Source organism: Rhincodon typus, chromosome 3 (genome assembly GCF_021869965.1).
Source record: "Rhincodon typus isolate 14 chromosome 3, sRhiTyp1.1, whole genome shotgun sequence".
NCBI lineage: Eukaryota > Metazoa > Chordata > Chondrichthyes > Orectolobiformes > Rhincodontidae > Rhincodon > Rhincodon typus.
The window spans coordinates 76,876,277-76,900,794 of NC_063334.1; positions in this window are offsets into that span (position 1 = coordinate 76,876,277).

A 24,518-nucleotide genomic window follows, 5' to 3' on the forward strand; every position below is an offset into this window, starting at 1 on the left:
ACCCGCCAATTTTTTTTCGTGTCCTCTCTTTGCTTTCCTCATTTCTTTTTTTATTTCACCCCTGTACACTTTACACTCCTTTCGGCTTTCTGTAGTATTTACCATTTTATAGTTGCCGCAAGCTATCTTTTTCTCCTTCATCTTAATATGTATGTATCTGGATAACTAGGGAACTCTAGATTTTGCAGTATCAGTTTTGTTTTCTTTGTAGGAACATGACTGCACAGTATCTGTAGAGTCTTACTTCAGAATTATTCCAACTATTTTATCATTGATTTTCCTTCCAATAGCTATATCCAGTCCACCTTCACCAGACCATCAATTTGTCCTTCCCCAATGTAGAACTTTTACTTTTACATTTTTTGCACTGTTTGTATCCTAGTTAATATTAAGAAGTCTCAAACTATTATTACTTTATTGTTTAGCATGTGTGAAAGAGACTAATCTTGAGATTACTACTTTAGAGGACCTGCTACTAAACCTAATTTCTAACTTCCTAAAATCTGCCTTCAGGACCTCATCCTGTTTCCTACTTAACTCATTGATACCAATGTGAACTGGCAAATGGGACCCCAAGAGGCTCCTCCACTCGCTGCCTGGTTCTCTTGGACTACCTTGTGGTCATCCATTCCCCTTCTTCGTCTATGCTCCTAGCCTAGTGCAACCGCATCTCTAAATATATACTGTCCACATATCTCTTGGTTTCATGGATGTACCTCCAGCTGTTGTACAAGCTTGAGAAACCAGACTCCAAGTCTCTGTCACTTCTTGCATTAGGTTTATCACAAATTTTCACTAATGAGTTTAGGCTATGAAATTATGTTAAAGTTTTTCTTACCTCCCACACTTCCGATAATGGAAGAATTCGGGGGAGATTGTTGGCTTGCAGGTATTGAAACTGGATGAGTAGAGACATTGTCATATTATAGTATTGTGACTCATCTATATTACAGTTTCAGGCAAATGCCTTGTGAGAGGTGGACTTGAATTAAAAACATGGCTTTGAATCCTACCATGGCAGACGGTGAAATTCCAATTCAGTTAATAAATCTGGAATTACATGATAGTCAAATGGCAACCATGAAACCTTTGTTGGTTGTTATAAAAGCACAACTGTATATTCTCCTTTTGTCTGGATCAGTGCGGCTCCAACAACACTCAAGAAACATGACACCATCCAGGATAAAGCAACTCTTTTGACTGATGTGAAGGAACCTTGATCAAATCCATTTTAACACCTTCAACTTTCATTCCCTTCATCCAAAAAACACAGTGGGCAACAATATGTTCTATCTACAGGATGCACTGCAACAAATCATCAAGTCACCTTTGACAGCATCTTCCAAACCTGTGACTTCCATCATCAAGAAGGACAAGGGCAGTGGATATGTGGGCATACCAACAACTGCCCACATGACTGAATTAGAACTATATTGCTATACTTTTACTGTCAAAATCCCAGGTGTCCTTCCCTATTAACATTGTCGGTCTACCTACATCACATGAATTGCAGTGGTTTAAAAAGGTGGGTCAACACCATCTTCTCAAGAGCAGTCAGGGTGGGACAATAAATACTAGACCAGCCAGCAACACCTACATCCCTGGAATCAATTTAAAAACAATCAGTCCATATAGGTTACAAGGAGATAGTAAGGACTGCAGGTGCTGGACGCCAGAGTCAATAGATGTGAAGCTGGCAAAGCACTGCAGGTCAGACAGCATCCAAGGAACAGGAAAGTCAATGCTTTGGCCCAAAATGTTGACTTTTCTGCTCTTCAGATGCTGTCTGACCTGTGTTTTTCTGGCTTCACATCTACTGACATATAGTTTATAAGTTGGAAATAATGATTAGAATTATTTGAAAATTGACTTTGGTGACCAATATAATGATTTTACTCGATTGCAGAATATATATTGTATTGCTCATTAGATAATGGGTACATCACAATGTTAACTCTCATCATAGATTGTGACTTAAAAATTTAAATCACTTGCCCTACTAAATATACACCAGTGCTTCCCTCCATATTAATCACCTACTTGATCTCACACACCAGCTTGCTCTATAATATTCTATTTTATAGGGAAAAAATTTAACCCTTTTGAAATGAGTTTCTCTCCTAATTATCCTGCTGATCAATGGGGGAAAAGAAATCCTTGTTTATCTTAACAAAGCCCTTCATATTCTTGAAGCCACCTCCATCTTCTCAGTTCCAATAAAATAAATCATGACAGCTAAATTTTCTCACTTCACAAATGTAACTGCTCTGGCCTGGTTTCTTCTGAATCAAGATACCCTGCACCTATCCCATTGTTTTTATTTTCCTCCTATTAATGGGATGCCCAAAACATTCACGCAACAAAGGAACATTCAGCCACTCAGTCTGTTGAATACCATATTCCCATGTTGTCCCCATTGTTACAACCAGATCCTGGGTGAGGTTCCACAGTTTGTTACAGTTCCCTCAGACAGTTAAGATCCCAGGGGAGATGGGATGAATTGGCTCTCCTTCTCTATTCACCCAACACCATATTTGGTTGCAATAAAATCAATTTGAAAAGGATTGCTCCCTGTGTGGATAATTTTCTGCAAGATTGCATGAATATATTTTAATAGGAGCCAATGTAAACAGACTTTTTTGAATTAACAGAGCAGGTGAGTTTGTTAATTACTACATGGGAGAAGAAATAGTAATGTAGCACATATACACATAGATTAGAAATAAGAGGTGAGTCTTAAAGGATAAGATGAGACAAGATAAAGATAAAATACACAGATAAACTAAGCACTCTCTGAACTGTTTGCAAACAGTGGGTAGTTGAATGTTGTGGCCATCACAGTGGAGGTTACTGGTTGTGTTGATTTGGTAGTTAGCAATTGGTATCATAATCCTTAGTTTTGCAGATCGGTTGAGTTCCTTTTTCACTTCAATGTGATTGGAGTCCAGCATTCAGGGTGAGAGAGAGTTAATTTTTTGTCTTCTTTCCTTTTTTGTCCGATGTCTAATCAGTTGATTTCTAGCATGCAGACTGAGTGAAAGGGTCTTTGCCTGTGACACAAGGATGACTACGGGACAGTTCTTTGTGACTTTTACAGCACACTAATGCTCGAACCCTGGCTGGTACAAATGGCGAACATTCAGTCCTATTGGCCCATTCCAATAGAGTTCAATCTGGCTTCTTAACCTGTCCTTGCGTATTCTTCAAAAGGAAAAACACAAAGTGTGTCTGCAGCTTGGGACATAATCCACAGGGGTTGGTTTGCTGTTGATCAGGAAGTCGTTAGCCCCTTGATATCTTCATTGTCACAAAAGATCACTGTCCAGTCTCTTTGGATTTGCTTCTTCTTCCCTTTGAATGGCTGTTATTTGAAGTTCCCATCAACCTATAAGTGTGAGATTCCATGGGACCCCCCTCTCTCTCCAGACATAAATTTAATTTAAAACAAAGCACTACACCTGATGAAAGAGCACCTGGTGTCGTGTGATTCTAACTGAATCAAAACTTCTTTGCTCTGGTACTACAATCAACTTGTGATAATTACTAACATATGTCTTGCTTTCTGAATTGCTTGTTGCACCTGCATGCTTGCTTTCTGTCACTAATGAACAAAGATACCTAGATCCCTTTGAATATCAACACTTTCCAATCTTTTACCATTTAAGAAATACTCAGCACCTTTGTTCCTCCTATCAAATGGATAACCTAATGCTTATCTGTCAGTATCTAATATGATTTGATGCTAACCTTCCATTTTGGACCTCACCTGAGCATCAAATCAATAAGTTAATTACCATCATGAACTGTTTACCCTGTATACTTCTAGTGATACCCACTGCATGCACGCAAGTGCACTTATTAACAAGGAGTCCAGTTAATGTGTGTTTGTGCACAAATGTTATTTTGCAGTTTTGAGACACCTGTACCACTCATAAACTAGATGCAAATGAGTCAGTTTCACACCCCTGGGGTTCTCCAAGTAAGTTATGCAAGTATATTTGCTTGCAGCATCTAATGGGAAGAGGACCCAATTTTTAAATTGTGCGTTGTTTATTGTTGTGCAATTTCTTCAATACACTTTGATTTCAATAAAAAGCACTAATTAAATTTAATGGATCTTAAGTAGATAATTTGTATATAGGTGAATATAATTAGCATGTGAGGCAGTTCAAGAGAGATTTTCCTTGGTTGTCCAGTAACAAGTGCAATAAACTGATTGATTAATACACAGATGCTCTATCGTGTATATTGATTTTGAAAAATAAAAGAGAAATCCACAACTGTCCCAGTATTAATTGGAACATTCACTTTTTGTGTTCCTGCAGTACAATTCCCTCTAGAGAAATGCCTGATCAACCATCAAGTAACCAAATTGACAATATTGCCTTCCAGAGGGTTAAGGTATGGATAGTCATCAAGACACTTTGCTGCCAAAACATGGTTGGGCTCTTCAAACTGCTAATCAAATTATAATGTAATTGACAATAAAGAAAATATGATTGCAATGGTATTGAACAAAAAAAAATTGTACTAAGTAAATATGTATTCTGTGGAAGGAAGTACTTGGCAGTTAGATGGCATGAATTTTTATATACAAAGCAGATGGCGCATTGCAATAACATTGAAAATGACAAGACAATAAATTAGAATAACTGTATATCGGGTTTGGGGTGTACAAGCTGCCAAAACTCAGTATCTCAGTGGGGAAACATTTATTAATCAATCCAACAGTATGTAATTCTTTTTTCAAGGCAACCATGCCAACTTCATTATTAGCTAAACCTTAGGTAATAGTGGTGCTACGTGCACACGTTAAACTTTACAATTCACAATTATAAATAGTCTATGACACTTAGCTAAACTGTTTCCCCTCTGCCATCATACTCAGCAAATGTGTAAAGTTGCACCAAAAACACAGGCCTGAAACATTAACTCCATTTCTCTCTACAGATGATGCCAGTCCTACTGTGTATTTTCCAGCATTTTCCCTTTCAATTTCAGACTTCCAGCATCTACTATATTTTAATTTTGTGTAATACTGAGGATTTATAGAGGGAACACAATTGTAATCTACATCATTGTAAGTTTCTTTGCGCTAGGCATAGTCAAAATGATATATGCCATTGTAATGTTTGAATAATATACAAAATCATCAGGTTAAATGATAATCTATGACAGCTGACGTAGACATTTAAAAAGATTCCCACTGATCCATATGCAGGAAATGATTCTTTCATTTTGCTTACACTAAATCTTTTCTTTTTAGGCTCTAATAATATGAACCATGCTAAGCATATTCTAGGATAAAGGTCAGAGTCTTGAATTGAATTCCATGGTGGTTGTACTTTAAGTCAAAGAGCAAGCATTTTGCTTTCAAAATTATGCTTTTCTTTTTTAAGTTCTCGTATTATCCCTTTGGGATCAGCTCCACCAGTGGTTCACATTTGCATTGATGAATGTCAATGTATTTCTTGGCACTGAAGCCAGTGAGTTCTTTCCTGCATTTTTCAATTTAGTGATGTTGACATTTATTTCAAATAATGACTAAATATTCATGATTTACATAGAATAATGAATCTAATAACCTGATGTCTAAAAGTGATGTCTATAACAAGAGCAGAGATGGTTTAAGCATAACAAAAGCTAATCGGATTTTGGTTACGCTGGAAATATATGTGAATATTGAAAACTGAAATTATATTCCTGAATGGCAAAAGGAATTCAGTAAGTGTTACTTATTTTAAAATGTTTGTACTATCTTACAACAAGCTTTGAAGTTGATTTGAATGGTGCATTTTCCTCTAATCATTTTTAACATATCACTATGCTGGACATATATACTGCTCCTTTCGCCTTCATTTTGTGAGCCATTTTATGTATTTAAATTACATAATCTATCAGGATGTTACCAGTTGAATTTCGCTGCACTTTCTGAGAAGGTAACAATGTTAATTTCATATAATGATAATCTTGTGACAGCAGGAGTTCTGACGGATGTGTAAAAAGAAGTGGAGAGGAAATATGTCAGATGCTGATGAGTCAAACTACAGTGAGTTATTGGCTGTAACTGAACAATTATAGGAAACCTTTAACAGTTAAGCCTTGAAAAATCATGCTGTTTTATTCAAATGAAAGTACCAGAGGACTTGAAGATTCCAGATATAAAGGAGGCTTGTTGAACAATTAAAGAATTAGTCTATTAAAATCATGACAGCAAACTTTAAATCTAAAGAACTTGTGAAACTCTGGGAAGAATGACATAGGGGTCTAGATAGGTAATTATATTGACGATATTAGTCATACTGTATGTAAAAGTCTCCTTGCTCACAGTATTGAGGAAGCTTTTTTTTAAAATCTGATTGTCACTGACAAAGCAATCCCTACCTTCCTAAGAAGATGGCTGTGAGCTACCTTCTTGAATCACTGGTGTCTATAGGGTTTAGTGATTGGAACCAGGTTAACCTTTGTTGACTATGAGGCCATTAATTGGGTTTGTTAACCTGGGCCATTCAGGAAAGCCCTGGCTGACTAATATAACCAGGAGTTGCCCCTAGGGGCTCTGCTTAATACTGATGCTTTTGTCACGCGGGTGTTTTTCCTGGTGGTGGTATGTTAATAAAGTTATTTGCACACCTGATGTTTTTTATTGTGTCTCGCACCTGCACACGCACAACATGGGTGCTGGGAAAGATAAGCGCTACTGCTGAATGGCAGTAATGTAGGTGGTTGGGGAAAAAAATAACTAGGAGATAAAAAAGAACATGAGATGAGAATCTCCTCAGTGGAGGACTGACTCTGAGCTGGCTGTCCACAGCCACAAAATTCTGAAGAAGGTCTAGGCCCGAAACGTCAGCCTTCCTGCTCCTCTGATGCTGCTTGGCCTGCTGTGTTCATCCAGCTCTACACCTTGTTATCTCAGATTCTCCAGCATCTGCAGTTCCTACTATCTCTGTGCCTGAAGAACATTTGTTTACTACAGTCATCCTGAAGTTGGTGCAAGCAGTTCTGGCATCATGCCTTTATCTGGGAAGCTTAATTCATTTGATTCTGCTGTTCAAAACTGGACTCAGTAGGTGGAAAGAATGCAATATTTTTTCTGGGCAAATGACATTAGGGCAGATGAAAAGCAATGAGTAATCCATCTGACTGCTTGCAGACCCGCAGCATCTTTGGTTATAAGGGGCTTAACTTTCTCAGAGGCACCAGACGCAAAACCTTCCAAGAGTTGACGGAGCTAGATAAGGAATATTATGACCCCAAACCTCCTCTAATCTGGAGATGCTTTTGGTTTTATTTGGCTGTTACAGAACCAGGGGAATCCATATTAGGATTTTTGACAAGGTTGAGATGACTGGCAGAGGTATGTGATTTTGGGTTAACACTGAATGAGATGCTGAGAAACTGTTTGGTATATGGGATTAATGACGTAGCTACGCAGAAGCACAGACTAGCTGAAGCCCAACTGGACTTCAAACAGGCACTACAACTAACGTTGTCATTAGAAAATGCAGCAAGTGGAGCATGGGAGTTACCAGACATCTCAATGGAAGCGGACTCCCTCACCTCTCCGAATGAGTTTTCCGAACGCCACTTGAGTGAAGGCAATTGCAGAGCCTCATACAGGGCATATCCTGAGCAGAGACATTGTAGGCCAACTCACAACAGCACTTCACAACAAAGCTGAGCCTTGGCCAAGTGGCTCAAAAGTTCTTCAGGATCTGGGCTGATGAGCCATTGTAGTTGCTGCTGGTATGCAGACTCGAGACTGCAAAAGAGCCCTACAAGGCCTGACTTGAGTAAGAAAACTTATAGGCCAGTACCCAGGACAGTGCAGACCCTGGAAAGCCCCCTAACATGTGGGTGGAACAATTAAGTTGCTTAGTGACACCATTGCTTAGTGATTAAAATGAATATTTGGTTAAACGGTCACCCAGTTCCTGTGGAGGTCAACACCTGCACAGCTGTATCTGTGGTTGTAGAATTGGTCTTTAACAAGATTCGATCGAGACTCCAACCCTTAAGTTTGCGCAAGACCTCAGCCAGACTGAGAACATACACTGGGGTACCGTTGCAGATGAAGGATATGACTTCGGTTCCAGTTTCCTATGAGATGCAGTTGGTGCAACCAACACTGATGCTAGTAAAATGCTTGGGCTCAAGCCTATTGGGGCGGAATTGGTTGAGAAAGATTCACCTTGATTGGCTTCATATTTTTCAATTAGAAAATGGCTGCCTCAGTGAAGTCCTAGTGAAATACCCAGGAATATTTCAGGAAGGGCTTGGGACTATCAAAGCAGCCAAAGCCACTTTACCAGGAAGCTATTCCAAGACTTTGCAAGACCCACTATGTGGCATTTGCTTTGTGAGCAAAAGTAGAGACAGAAATCAGGAGACTGGAGAGCGAAGGAATCATCAAACCAGTGCAGTTTGCAGAATGGGCAGCAGTTTTAGCAATTGTGAAGTCTGATGTCTCGGTTCACCTTTGTGGGGATTTCAATCAAACGGTAAACTGCTTCTTGCAGCAGGATAAATACCCAGTCTCTTGCATAGAGGACTTCTACACAAAGTTGGCGGGGGGAGTCTCTGATTTAAGGGTTTACCTCAATATACAAGACTGTTATTTGGGGTATCATCAGCCTGCACCCTTTTCCAGCAGACCATGGAGAACATTTCACAAGGCTATCCCAGGTTGCCTTTTATCTCGATGTTTACTAATAACAGTGAAGGCCAATAAACAGCACTTGGAGAACTTGGACATAGTATTTAAAAGTTTCTCTCAAGTGAGCGTACACCTTAGAAGGGAAAAATGTATGTTCCAGGCACCCCAAGTAATCTACTTGGGTTACAGAGTCGACAAAACTGGGTTATACCGGTTGGAAGAGAAAGTGAGAGCGATCAAAGGAGCCCGGCTCCCACGTCTGTACCAGAGCTTAGGTCTTTCTTTGGTTTAGTGAATTATTATGGAAAATTCATTAATGACCTGGCCTTCATCTAGGCATCCTTACACTTGCTTTTGAAAAAGGGTTAACCTTGAAAACAGTCATAGCCTTTAAGGAAGTGAAAGAGCAGCTATCATCATCTCAGGTGTTGGCTCACTACGATCCAAAGTGAGAGTTAGTGCTGACATGCAATACTTCCCCGTGCAGTATCTGGGTGGTGTTGGTTCACCAGTGACACGATGGACAGGAATGCCTGAAAATGTATGCTTCCTGGACTTTGGCTGATGCCGAATGCAAATATGCCCAGATAGAGAAGGACGGTTTGGCTGCCAATTTTGGTGTGAGGAAGTTGCACAGTACCTTTACGGACAGGAATTTGTCATAGTAACAGATCACATACCCCTGCTAAGGCTACTGAAGGAAGATAACGTGATGCCATCCATAGCTTTCGGTAGAATTCAGCAGTGGGCCCTTATTTTCAGTGCATACAAGAACAAGTTCGAACACTGTCCAGGAAGTCAAGTGGCTCATGCAGATGCGTTGAGCCACCCCCCACCACTGGCAGATACTCCACTGTTGGCGCCTCCCCGGAAGAGTCTGTTTTAGTTTTGAACATCCTGGATACCCTTCCAGTCACTGCAGACAACATTCGACTGTGGACACAAAAAGACCCGGTCCTAGTGAAACTAAAACAAACTGGTGGTAATGGGGGAAACAGAAGGGCCATTGCCACCTGAGTTAAAATCTTTCTGGACCCGGCAAGATCAGATCACTGTGGAGAGTGGCATATATTACGATGGGGAGCATGGGTGATTGTCCCAAGTAAAGGTCACTGCCAAATACTGGTTGACCTCCACCAGGGTCATCCAGGAATTTCCAAGATGACGATGCTAACAAGAAGCTATGTTTGGTGGTCAGGGTTGGATGCTGACATAGCTGCATTGGTGGGGTAATGCCCAGTGTGCCAACAAGGACAAAAATTGCCACTAGGACCACCCCCACTTTCATGGGAGTGGCTGGGTAAACCCCCGCATGTCAACTATGCCAGTCCTTTCATAGGCTCAATGTTCCTAGTCAATGTGGACGCTCATTCAAAGTACAAAAACAGAAGTTGCTGGAAGCTCAGCAGGTCTGGCAGCATCTGTGAATAAAAAAATCAGAGTTAATGTTTTCAGGTCTGGTGACCCTTCCTCAGAACTCAGTGCTTAAAATTCATTCAGCAAACTCAGAGATGCGATTGAGAAACTTTAAGTATCATTGGTGATACACGGACTCCCGGAAGTATTAGTCACGGGCAATGGGACATCATTTACCAGCAGGAAATTTGAATATCTCCTGAAGTCCAATGATATTTGGCACATAAGGACAACTCCATACCACCCATCGTCAAATGGTCTAGTGGAAAGAGTGGTCCAAATGTTGAAGGCAAGCTTAAAGAAGCAGCCTACAGTGTCAATTGATACCAAACTGTCCCAGTTCCACTTTGAGTATAGGACTATCCCTCACACAACAACTGGGGTAGCTCCAGCAGAATTGCTGATGGGGAGAAGACTCCGCAACAGGTTAAACTAATATTTTCAAAACTTGGGGGTGGATGAAATGGCAGCATGAATGTTAATGTCAGCCACATGCCTCTTCTAAGTGAGAAATATAATTTAATTCTGGTGCCAGAACCATGATAATGGCTCTGTATGGGTATGATATGAGGTTGATGTGAGGTCAGGTCCTGTCACTTACAAAGTCCAGGTAGGTGATACAGGCCTGAACAAATACGTGGATCACCTGAAAGCCATTATGTTACAAACAGGGCCAGAGCAAAACATACCTGGCCCCTCAGAACAGCCAGAAGGCCTATCAGAAACCGTAGGTTCTCCCCCTCTTAAGTGTCAAGCAAACCTCAGAGTCTGAGATGGATGCAGCTTTGGTACCATTACTGCTGGAAGAAGAGGAGGAAACTCTCCTGAGACTGTGGGCTACGGTCCAGTACATGCTGCCCGTGTCAGAGTCCGAATCAGAGGAACCAGACTTGGGAGGAAACATCACAGGAAAAGCTACAAGCCAGGCCCTTCATCCCTGGACGGAGGGGAGAGGGATGTAGTGATTGGAACCAGGTTGCCCTTGTTGACTACAAGGTCATTGATTGGCGTTGCTAACCTGGGCCAATCAGGAAAGCCCTGGCTGACTAATAAAGCCAGGACATGAGAATCGCCTCAGTTCTGATGATGGACTCTGAGCTGGCTGGCAACAGCCAGTGTAGTATGCACAAGTATTAGGTGATGGGATACGAGCCTCTGCAATTATTTCAAGGGTGTTGCTTTTGGATATGAAATTCCAGGATTTTAACCCAGATATGGTGAAGGAATAATTATAATTTCTGAGATAGGATGATGTGTAATTTGGAGGGAATCTTGAACATTTTTATGTTCCTGTTGTCTTTTGTCCTTCTAAATAAGATCATAAAATCACCAGAAATAGGAACACGAATAGGTCATATGGCTTATTGAGCCAGCTCCAACATTAAATAAGATCACGGCTAATCTAACTGTGGCCTTAACTCTACTTTGCTGACTGCATTTTATATCCTTGATTCATTTGTAGATAAAAGAAAAATCTGTATCAGGTTTGAATATACTCAATGACCCAGCATTCTGGGTCTCTGGGGAAATGAATTCCAAAGATTAACAATCCTCTGAGAAGAGAAATTCCTCCTTATCATTGTCCTAAACAGAAGATCCCTTATTTTTAAACTTCATCCCTACATCTACCTTTCCACATTAAAGGAAACATCCTGCCAGTATCAACGTTGTCAAAATCCTTTAGGATCCCATGTTTCAATATGAACATCTTATTCTTTTAAAGTTCAGTTAATACATGCCCAGCCAGATTAACTTTTCCTCATAGGACACACTTCGTCCCCGGAATCAGCTTTGTGAATCTTCTATGAACTTCTTCCAAGGCAAGTAAAATTCTCCTCAAATAAGGAAATCAAAAATGTACAAAGTACTCTTGGTCTTATCTCACCAAAGCCTTGTACCATTTTAGTTAAATTTTCGTGCTTTAAGTTCCATGTACCCTGAAATAAAAGCTAACATGCTGTTTGTCTTCCTAATAACTTGCTATACCTGCCCGCTAACTTTTTGGAATCATATTATAAGAGCACACAGATCCTGCTACTCTGCAGCCTTCTGCAGTCTTTCACCATTTAAATAATGTATAGCTTTCCTCCTCTTCCTGCCAAAGTGACAACCTTACATTTTTCCACATTTTACTCTGTCTGCTTAACCTATCTATAATCAGAGGGCAGTGGATTGCTGTGGGTCTGGAGTCACATGTAGGCCAGACCAGGTGTGGGTGGCAGATTTCTTTCCCTGAAGGAAATTAGTGAACCAGATGGGTTGTTATTTATTTTTTGCCAATTTTACGTCATACTCTAATTTCTCTATTTTGTTTAAGTCATGCTTTGCTGTTTACTAAAATCTTCCCAAACGTCTGGCCACCCATGAATCTTCACAGCACTGTAGACCTTTTCTTTCAACTTGTTGCAATCTTTAACTATTTTTAACTTCTTATGTTACAAGAGCTAACATAAGCATTGCATTGTCAGGAAAAACTATGCTGCTGGAGGTAAAGTCCACCCAAGGGAGACAGTTCATGGTTAGCAGCAAAGGTATCATTTATGAAAGAGCTCAAGATATCTGTAGCATATATCTGAAAACCTCATTGAAAAATTGACTAGAGAACAGCCCTGGATACCAAGAAAATTAACGGCACTAATTCTTGTCAGTAGAAGCTTATAAATTGAACAGATGTTTTTTTCTGCATTAACTCCAAGTTCCTTCAAGTTAGAAAATTGTTTATCTTTAAAAAAAACAAATCTTTAGCTTCCTTTTCAATTTCAAATGAAAAAGAGGCAACCAAAGGCTACCCACAGCATATTAAAAGAGCTGAACCAATGGAAAACATAGCTTTTAATCTGCTAAAAAGTAGTTTTATGCACCACCAAGGCTTACCTGTGTGCAAAGGTTGGTTGATTGGTTATGGCCTTTTGTCTCTTTTACTCAAAACAAAGAGTGAAGGCTCACAACATAATCACTTTTACTTGGCTTTAACACCATCTGATAGCAGAAATCTGCTCCTACACGTCTGCATTCCATAAATCAGTAGTTTCTAAAGTGACTAAAGCTTAGTAAACAAGCAACAATAAGACAAACTAATGGAAAGTTCCTTAATTTCCTTAATTAGCTACAGGTGGTACATTTTTCTTGTAAAATCTGTCTTTGTCAAATTCCAGGTGGCACTGTTTGTGGGTTTGGATTGTGCTTTCAAAGAATCCTTTTCATTTTGCTGCGATTCATTGTGTAGATGATAAATGCTGGCAGTGAAAAACAAGACTGTTTAAATGGAGTACTGATCAAAGAAGCTGCTTTGTCAAAAATCTTTTTGTAGAAGCTGCAATCATCCTGGAAAACAAAGATTACTCCATCATTGTCTTGATTTATGTATAGTAAATCGATTGTAGTGTAATTTTGAAACTCTTGGAATTATTGAAATAGTAAGAGTTAATTCATTCATATTACAGAATATATTTTAATCTCTGTTAGAAATATTATGACTTTTAAATGGAAAGTTAGAGGCAATAGATGGTATTTCTTTAAAATTGATTTTCTCCCATTCTCTTCATTTCCAGATACGTCTGTGTGATAAATACAACTTTTAATGACATTAAAGCCTTTCATTTTCCAAAAATACGCTGAGCAAAATTTCTCATTAATCAGTTTGGAATAGAGTCTGGGACTGGATGTGAAACAAGTGCTCCAACGCTAATCCACATTCACCCCAGAATCAGTGCTGGCTAACCAATCATCTTGACGGTGGCGGTGGTGGGAGCAACTAATCAGTGGACAGGACAAGGAATAGAACAGGGGCAACACCATCAGTTGTCACTGTTGTATTCTGTCTCAGTTAATATGCTGTATTCCTTTACAAGACATGCTCATAACAATACCACTGAGAATTGTGTTGTACAATGGCCTCAGATTCCATCTTACTGGTGGCTACTTGAAACATGACATGTTGATGAAAGCATTTGTGCTACTGTTCGTAATGAAAAAGCTTAATATTAGCCCAGATGCTGAAGCACCTGTGACTGTAGTATTTGTATACGTCAGAAGTTGTAATAAAATTCTGTTGAATCTTTCAGTATCATGTTACCCACATCAAATTTTTATGTTACAGGAACTAACATAGGCGTTGGAGAATCACGAACAAATGTGCTGCTGGGTACCAAGCCACCCAAGGGAGACAGTTCATGGTTAGCAGCAGTGGGATGTTTTAGAAGGGTTCAACATCTCCGTAACATATATTTTGAAACCTCGTTGAAGATCAACTGAACATAGTCCTAGCGATCAAAACATTCAGAAAATTACCAGCACCAATTTCTGTCAGTAGAAACATATAAATTGAACAGGCTTTTATCTCCATTAATTCCAAGTTCTTTTAGGTTAGAAGACTATTTCTATTTTTAAAAAAATCTATAGCTTCCTTTTCAATTTCAAATAAAAACAAGGCAGTCAAATGCAACCCAAAGCATATTGAAAGAGCTGACCTGAGTGAAAATATATCACTAGAAAGGTGTCTTGTATATCACCAAGCCTTAGCTGTGTGCAGTTTGTTTGGTTATGACTTTTCAGTTTTAACACCGTTTGCTAGAAGGAACCTGCTCTTATATGTCTGCATTCCTTAAAACTACAGTTTCTAAAGTGACTAAAGCTCATTAAAGGATCAAAAATAAGAAAAGTAAAACAAAACAAAACCAAAAAAGGAAACAGAATAATTGAAAGTAAAACCAATAAAACAAACAAACACTACATTCTATTTCTAAAAATAAACCAAATACCCTCAATACTTAATTGTGAATTGGACAATCAATTATACCTTTACTGAATTATTGCTATTCAAGAATTGTGTGTAATCTTATTTCACAGATCAAGTGCTAACTAATCATGAAAAGAAAGCTGTAGAAATCTTGCTTGCCATCAGCAGTTAGTGGGCTTCATACATTTAATATATTCAATTATTACATTGACCATCATAAAGATGCAGCAAAGATCTGGTAAGTACACAAAAACCAGCTGAAGCTAAGAGGATTAACAGATTCCAAGTCATGGATTCAGAAAGCCCAAAAATCTATTGATAAATTTGTCAGAAGATGCCATGACAAACAGCATGAGTGTGAATTTGCCAAAGTAGGAATCTCAGAGAAGCTCATCAAATTATTAGTCCTCTCTACACCGATTAAAGAAATGATCTGAGAAAGGAAAAGGGCCATTTGATTGTCAAAGACAGTTTCAAGCATGAAACCATATTGTCAAGCCAACAATAATTACACATTTTAGGTGCAGCAGTATAATAAGTGATGATGTGTGCCAGAACAACAAAATCTTTAACAGAAGCAACTTGTCACACTGACCAAAAATTTGTCCATCTTTTCTTCACACCTGTAAAGCATGTGGCACCAGTGGATATTGGGCACATGTGTACAAGAAATCTAGTTCCAAAGATCAAGTTGGACCCCACAGCAAAATGCAGATAAGATGACCAACAAGTGTTATCAGACTTATGAATGGGCCTGTCATATATTAGAGTTGATCTTTCTCTGCACATTCTCTGTAGCTGTAACACTATATTCTTTATTTTATTCTATTAACCTGATGTACTTATGTAAGGTATGCGTTGTCTTGTTAGCATGCAATGCAATACTTTTCACTCTATCTTTCAAATCAAATAACACTGGCAGCAGGAAATATGCTGAAACTTTCATAAATGCAAAAACATCAATAAAGTGAGATTGTAGACTTGCTCGCCAAGCTGGTGTGTTTGACTGCAGATTTTTCGTCACCCTGCTAGGTAACATCATCAGTGCGCCTCCGGTGAAGCATTGGTGTTCTGTCCCATTTGTTGTTTATATGCCTTGGTTTGCTGGGGTGGTTGGCATTACTTCCAGTTCTGTTTTTCATAGATTGTACATCAGGTCCAGTTCAATGTGTTTGTTGATGGAGTTGCGGTTTTGAATGCCCAGCCTCCAGGAATTCCCTGGTATGTCTCTGTTTGGCTTGTGCTATTATGGATGTTCTACATATAAACTGACGTTTTCCCAGCCACCATCAGTTCTGAGGAAGGACCCGAAACGTTAACTCTGATTTTTCCTTCACAGATGCAGCCAGATCTGCTGAGCTTTTCCAACAACTTTGTTTCTGTTCCTGATTTACAGCATCTGCAGTTCTTTCAGTTTTTATCTATTATGGATGTGTTGTCCCAGTCGAATTTGTGTCCTTCTTTGTCCATCTGTATTGAGACCAGTGAGAATTGATCATGTTTCTTGGTGTGTACTTGGTGTACGTGTGTCCTTATTGTCAGTTTTCTTCCAGTTTAGCCTATGTAACGTTTCTCACAATCCTTGCATGGGATTACATTAGTTTTATTGGTTGTGGGTATGGGATCCTTTATGTTTGTCAGTAGCTGTCGCAGGGTGATTGATGGTTTGTCGACTACTCTGACACCTAGGAGTCTGAGTAGTCTTATGGTTATCTCTGATGAGTCTCTGATGTATGGACGGGTGACTAGTGTGTCTGGCCATGTTGTTCTCCTTGTTGTGGTCTGTTGAGGAGGCAACAGCGACACCCCACGACACCAACAGCATCAACAAGGACAGTACCCTGAAACTGCTGGATCTGTGCCTCACAACCCAACTCACCTTCAACAACAGTATATTCAAACAAGTCAACAGAACACTAAAGGGATCCCCAATATCAGGACTGTTTGCAGAAGCAGTAATGCAAAGATTAGAACGGACAGCACTCCCCACTATACAACCCAAACTCTGCGTCCGTTATGTAGATGACACCTTCATGATTATCAAATGCACACGACTAGAAGAAACACACCGGCATATAAACAACATCCCCACTGAAATAAAATCCACAAAATAGGAAGAAAACAATAACTGACTACCCTTCCTAGATGTAATGGTAGAACGTAAGAACAGCGGGGAACTCTGGGCTAGCGTATACAGAAAGACCACACATATGGACCAGATACTCAATTACACCAACAACCGCCCCAATACTTATAAACAGAGCTGCATCAGGACATTATTCAAACAAGCCACAACACACTGCAGCAACCAGAATTGAGCAAAGCAGAACACTTATTCTGAGTTTTTAAAAGGAATGGATATCCAAAAAGCACAATCCGTCATTACCTCTGCGACAGAACACAACAAGAAGATACAACATGGCCAGACACACTAGTCACCCTACTGTACATCACAGGCACATCAGAAATGACCACAAGACTACTCAGACCCCGAGGTATCAGAGTAGCCTACAAACCAACAACCACCATGCGACAGCTACTGACAAATGTAAAGGATCCCATTCCCACAACCAAAAAAACTAATGTAATATACAAAATACCATACAAGGACTGTAAGAAACATTATATAGGTGACACCAAGAGGCACGCTGATGATATTACCTCACAGGGTGACGAAACGTCTGCAATCAAACACAAGTAAGTCTACAACCTCATCCACAACCCGAGCTACAAATCTTCTCAAAAATTTTAAACATCAATAAAGTACACAGTTAACCAAGTGAAAATTAAATTTCACAAGATGATCAAACTTTTAATATTGTTAGCTTCACATGCTATTGTATAAGATAATCTGAAGGTTTACCATCATTAACATCATGCATCCTGAAAAGGCTGGTCAACACACTCTGAAAGATAAAATAAACAGGGAAGCTAGTACCAGCAATAACCATAATGCATCTTGAAAGACGTGTATCTATGTAAGTGGCACGCCTTCATACAACCTTGTCTCTCAGCATATAATCAATCACTAATTTCATGCATTGGACAATCACACTGTGCCATCTATGTGCAAGCTCATTTTGGCTTTCCAAAATCTTCTCCCTGGTAAATACCATTGATCCAGCAATTGCAGGAAGACCAATATGCACAGATCTCAAGATAGTCACAATTCATGAGGTTCAAACTACATCCAAAGTAGTGAAACAGAATACAAATGACACAATGAAACAATTGGAGTTGAAGACATTCAGAGTGGAAACCTGTTACACTATAGCATTGCGATCAGCAACTGTCAAAGATGAGCAACTACAAGCATTGCAAATTACCTATATCCAGGGCTGGTCTGACAGTATTAAAGAAGTTTCTGAGAATGTTTTGTCATTTTGGTCATACAGAGATGAACTTGATGCGTCATTATTTTTAATTGCAAAATACTTCCAATGTCTAAGATATTATACTAGGATATGATGAATTTGTTATACCAGGCATCTGCCCAGAGATGAATCAGGATATTGAACAACTTGTGAATGCATGCAACTATAGGCCAGTTGCTTCAACCCAGGAGCTGAGGCAGCCTTTCCATTTACGTAACATTCTACCCACTGCTTGATCAAAAATAGCAACAGATTCATTCATAGTGCACAGGAAAGTTCAGATCCTTGTGACAGATGACTTGTCCAAATTTTCCATTGTTCAACAACCCAGCAACTCAATGATTGCAACCACTGAAGACACAATGACCACTAGTTGCATTTTATTCAGTGTGCTGCAAAGGATAGTGTTTGACAATGGAGCATAGTTCACTACGGTTTTCACGTAATGAATGACATGTCACAAGTGAATATGTGTGCATGCTGGAGACGGGGCAGCAGTGGAACATTTCTGCCAGAGAGTACACAAAAGTCCAAACCCTGCTTATCTGGACACAGATGTTGTGTCTTGGGCCCTCTTGATGAGCAGTGTATTTTGAGAGCAGCAGAACAGAATGTGCAATGTCGTCACAGTCTTTCCAACTGCACTGTGACTTTTCACTGAGTGATTGCAGGAGGATGTCTCAACCACAAATATAATGTCACAAATTTTTAACCATTGAAGGAGTGTTGTGACACCAAAGATGACAATCTTATGAGTGTATCTATGCATTCATCTATTGATTATAGACCATGAATTAAATAGAATGTCTGATGGTCAAGAGCAAAATATTGCAGATGTTGGAAATAAGAATTAAACATAAAATGATGGAGATAGCGGATTGGGCAGCATCTGTTGAGAAAGAAACAAAAAGAAAAATGTTTCCAGTCAATGACCGTTCATTAGAATTGGATAAATTTAAAAATACAACAGGATTCGGCTAATATTGTAGCCTGAGCTGTTCGTTGCTCATGGATCTGGAGAATAATATTGCTGTAACTGAGTAACTTTTAAAACTTATTTCATGAGCTGTAGATATTGTTGGCAAGGCCTTTATTTGTTCCCACTCCTTAACTGCCCTTGAACTCTGCTCGGCCATTTCGGAAGGTGATTCAGAGTCAACCATATTGCTGTGGATTTGCAATCACATGAAGATCAGAAAAGGTAGCCAATTTCCTTTGCTAAAGGACATTAGAGAACTTGTTGGGTTTTAAGACAATCAATGACAGTTTTATGATGCCATTGCTGTTGTAATTTTGCTGCTCATCTCAGGTCAAATCTAAGGCAGTGTAAAAAGTACCCATACTGATCTACAAGATCAGAGCTTCAAAGGCCAGTGCAAACCTACACATCAACAAGGTGTAGATGACATCTCCAAGGTGTTGAGGAAATCTTCACAGGAACCTCTCAGCTCAAGAACTGTGCACAAACCGTTTTCCGTCAGTAACTATGAAAAGCAGTTGGGCATATTGAGTATTGTTAAAAAAAAGTGACCTTTAATAAATGACCTTATTCTGAATAAGTATCAAATTCTTATGTAATTGTAAGCATAACATAAGGCCACCTCCGCAGAGAAACTGTCCGCTCCACACTCCCCTCCAGCCCCACCACCTCCAACACTTTTCCCTGCAACCGCAGCAAGTGCTACACCTGCCCCTACACCTCCCCCCTCATCCCCATCCCAGGCCCTAAGAAGACCTTCCACATCAAACAGATGTTCACCTGCACATCTGCTAACGTGGTATACTGTATCCACTGTTCCCATTGTGGCCTCCTCTACATCAGGGAAACCAAGCGGAGGCTTGAGGACCGCTTTGCGGAACACCTACGCTCGGTTCACAGCAAACAACTACACCTCCCAGTCGCGAACCATTTCAACTCCCCCTCCCACTCCTTGGACGACATGTCCATCCTGGGCCTCCTGCATTGCCACAATGATGCCACCCAAAAGCTGCAGGAACAGCATCTTGTATTTCACTTGGGAACCCTGCAGCCCAAGAGTATCAATGTGGACTTCACAAGCTTCAAAATCTCCCCTCCCCCGACTGCATACCAAAACCAGCCCAGCTCATCTCCGCTTCCCTAACCATTCTCCCACCTCAAGCCCCACCCCCATCTCCTACCCACTAGCCTCATCCCGCCCCCTTGACCTGTCCATCCTCCCTGGACTGACCTATCTCCTCCCTACCTCCCCACCGACATTCACCTTTACTGGCTCCAACCCCGCTTCTTTGACCTGTCTGTTTCCTCTCCACCTATCTTCTCCTTTATCCATCTTCTATCCGCCTCCCCTTCTCTCTCTATTTATTTCAGAATCCCCTTCCCCTCCCCCATTTCTGAAGAAGGGTCTCGACCCGAAACGTCAGCTTTCCTGCTTCTCTGATGCTGCTTGGCCTGCTGTGTTCATCCAGCTCTACACCTTGTTATCCTAGAAATATTGACTTCTTTTGGTTCAAGAGTTCATGTTGATAGTCTTAAGTCAGTAGGATGGCATCATGTGAATCCCCTTATCAATACAATTGTCTAGTAAAGACTAATAAATGACCCTCCACATGTTATAAGCTAAAAAGTGACCTGAGTAGGGGAAGAGAAAATCACCTTGACATCTTGGTACCTCTCTGATATTCATTGGTTAGAAAGGTCCCAGAAAGTGTTTGACATTGGATAAACTACCAACCCTAGAAATAAAATGCGTTAAGGAATGCTTTGAGACATGGGTAGACCTTATCACCTTCTTCAGACAGAAGATAGACAAGAGAAGATAAAGCAAGTCCCAAGGAAGAGGCCCCTAATACTTGAGCTGAAGAGCAGGATTTGTCATCAAATGCTACTGAGATCAACATCCTTAGTGCCATCTGTTTGCATGTCCTTGGCATCAGTGAACTATTCACACCTGTCTTATCTTGTTTACCTTTCCTGTCTGTTTAGCTATTGCATAATATTTAAACTGTTCCTTCTTAATAAACTGAATAAGCAATCTTAGAATTATTTATGAATACCTATTTTAGTTATCTGTGGTTGCAAAGCCTAAAATCTTTCAGTCTTTACTGACAGTCTTTACTGTTTCATCCCTCAACTACCTCAGTGGACTCACCTTGCTTTCAGTGGGAAGTTAAAAAAAAATTCCTGGAAACTTTAGGTTAATGTGAAAAAGCAATGCCAGTTGAGTGATAGGCATAAGTTAAGTGGCAACCAATGTGTGCTGAGGCTTCCCAATACAGTTTCAAGGCCAGAGATCTTATACCCAATCCATCGTATGATTCTGCATAAGGTGCCCCATTCAAATATATGCACACCTTTCAAAGTCTTAAAGACTGTAGGCAATTTGCTCATGGAATTTCAAAAGCTGAGAAGGAATATATTGGCATAGATATAATGGACCAAACGGCCTCAATCTATTACGTAAACTTTCTATGATGCTACCCTATAGTTAAGCTGTTTATTTTCATAATTTAACTTAACATTCAGTATTTGCATTCCCAGGTTTCACATTCACCTCTGACAAAATAATTTAGCAATGTTTTGTTTTCTTCACAAAGAAACTCCAACCAGTGAGTGTAAAGTAGCCGAACTGCGAACACATGGCATTAATCGCTTATTTGGCCACTGTATAAAGCTATCAACCAGAAGGTGAAGTGGGGTCCTGACAGGTTTTCCCCAGTCAGAATAGTATCCTGCCAGCAGGCTCACAAAATCAGTAGATTGCAGGTTGTATTGTTAATAATCACAGTATACATTTGAGGGAATTATTCTGTAATTCTTTGCAGTATCCAACTTTAAATTTATGATGAAACAAAATATTTGTATATGTACAATTCACCAACATGACATACATAATCCTTCACCCTGTTACAAATGATAACCCGTGAACATAAATCTAGAATGAAATGACCAAGACCTTTTTATGACTACGATATTTTATGCATTGTGATTAATAGTCTCATTCTGAGCTAGTTTTGTACATTTTTGTTGCATGGTACTTTTTTTTCTGCAATTTTCACTGATTTGCTGAGTTGATTACGATTATGCATAATTGAAGAAATAAATGTGTCTTGCCATTTGAATTAACTATATGATGTCCTGTTGTAATGATTATTGGCTGTTTGGAGCACTCAAACAGTGCTAAGTAATTACACTACCTGGAGAGCTGCGACATTTAGAGTGCAAAGCGATGTCAAACAAATGACTTTCTTTATCTTGTCATTATTGTACGCATCAAGTACAAGTGTTTGAATTTGTCCTTGATAACACATCAGAGCAGATGATTGAAGTCATTGCTTTTCATTTGCTGGTTATTTGCGTCTAAAATAATCTTTTAAGTGGACCAGTTTCCCTATTAGCCAATGATTTTTCATGTATTTTCTCTAAAAAATGAATATAAACCTAAAAAGCAAAGTAATAAATTTGGAGTTAAATTTCAAAGTATTTGCCTTAATATGTAACGTACATTTATACTGTTGAGATTGCACATACAAAACTAATTACAATTTTGTAATCCATTGCCTCATTTTGTATACATATTCTATATTTTGAAGTCAATGGAGTGTAGAAATCAATGCAGCATGTAAATTAAGCAACCAATGCAATCCTATCATATTCTTGCCTAATGGATTAAAGTGATGGGATTCTCTTAGTTTGGCCATAAATAAACAGTCCTTGTTTGTGACCTGGGATTGGCAATTATTCATTTTTATTTGCCATTGTTGGAAAGATTTTGTCCTTCTATACATTTTTTTTCCTCCCTTCATGATAGATGATTCCTCCAATGGAATCTCTCCTAAGCGACAATTCATATGTCCAAGCCTATGCATCCATGACCATCAACATAGCCAAATTCAAACCTGACAACAACTAATAGATGCACTTTTCAGTAAGCAATCCAAAGTTGACAATTAGAAGTGGAAACTTCAGCTAATTTTTACCCTCCTTTATCCTAGGGACACTGAGACCAATTGCAGTGACCTAATCACCAGCACAGGTCAGGAATCAGAGCTGGCATGTTTCTCTTCTGTACAGCTTCACTATTCACACTGGAAACCTATGCAACAATTAAAGGTACAATTGTTGGGATGAGTTTAGTTCATCAGCAGTGGCAGACATCACAACGGCAAACCTTTCTTTGTTTGGTTGAAAGGGAGAGAGGAAATGCTGCTTGTTCTCTTTCCTTATTGCCAAGTAAACATAGAAGAGATTTGATTTCATTTCATACCTTGCTGCTTCCACTTTGTATTCCTTTCTTTTACTAGAGCAGTTTTACAGTTCTAATTTAATAGATTTTGAAGCATTCAAAGCTAAATGGTAATTATTATTATACTCAAGTTCACTTCTGACACTTGAAGAGTAGTAATTTCATAGCTTTATCTAGGAAGCAAAGATTATGTATTTAACTTCTGGAGATCAGTGAAGAAGACAAGCTTTGCAGTTTTTCTTTGTGAAAATTTAATTATAAAATTTTCATTTTCTTTATTTCAGGAACAAATTTTATACTATACTGGTAGTAAATTATTCCAAAAGGTCAGTTGCATTGTCCTAATTGTGAAATTAGAAGTAGGTCTTCCTTTTGAGCTGTAACAAACTGTCCAGCTAGATTGGCCACCAGTAATCTGGATGTTATTAATATGGTTGGTTAGTTGATGATGGAAAAGAAACAACATGAAGCAACCTTCTGCCTCCAAAACATCTCAAAATTGTGCAGTAGGGGAAAGAAGAATGTTCTTATAGGTTGAAGCAGGAGTACTTACTTCATTAATGAAAGTATCCCATATCTGTAAGTTTTGAGTGCAAATCCACCAGAGCACCTTGAACACATAAGCAAAGCTGACACCTTACAGTACCACTGAGGGGCAACTGCATTGTTGGTAGCAATGGGGTGTGCGTAAAAGATCCCCCGGTACTAATCAAAAAGAACAGGGTTATTCTTCTCATGTCATGTCAATAATTATCCTTTCACAGCAACTAAAACATATGACCTGATCATGCACTTCATGGCTTTATATGGGGTCATTCTGTGGAAGAAATGACTTTCGGCACTGCACCAGTGACTACAGTTCAAAAGCTTTTAATTGGCTGTAAAGCAATTTGGGATGTCCTGATGTCTTGAATGTCACTATATAGATGCAAATCTTTCTGCTTTCTTTGTTCTTACCATCACCATAAATATAAGTGCAAATTTGTTTTCTGGGCTTTCTTCTGATTGATCTCCAGCTGAAACTTTGTGGAGCTTCTGCAGCACATGTATTATCCCATGTTTGCTTAAGAGAGCATGAATGTCATATGACCTTCTTTGTACAGTTG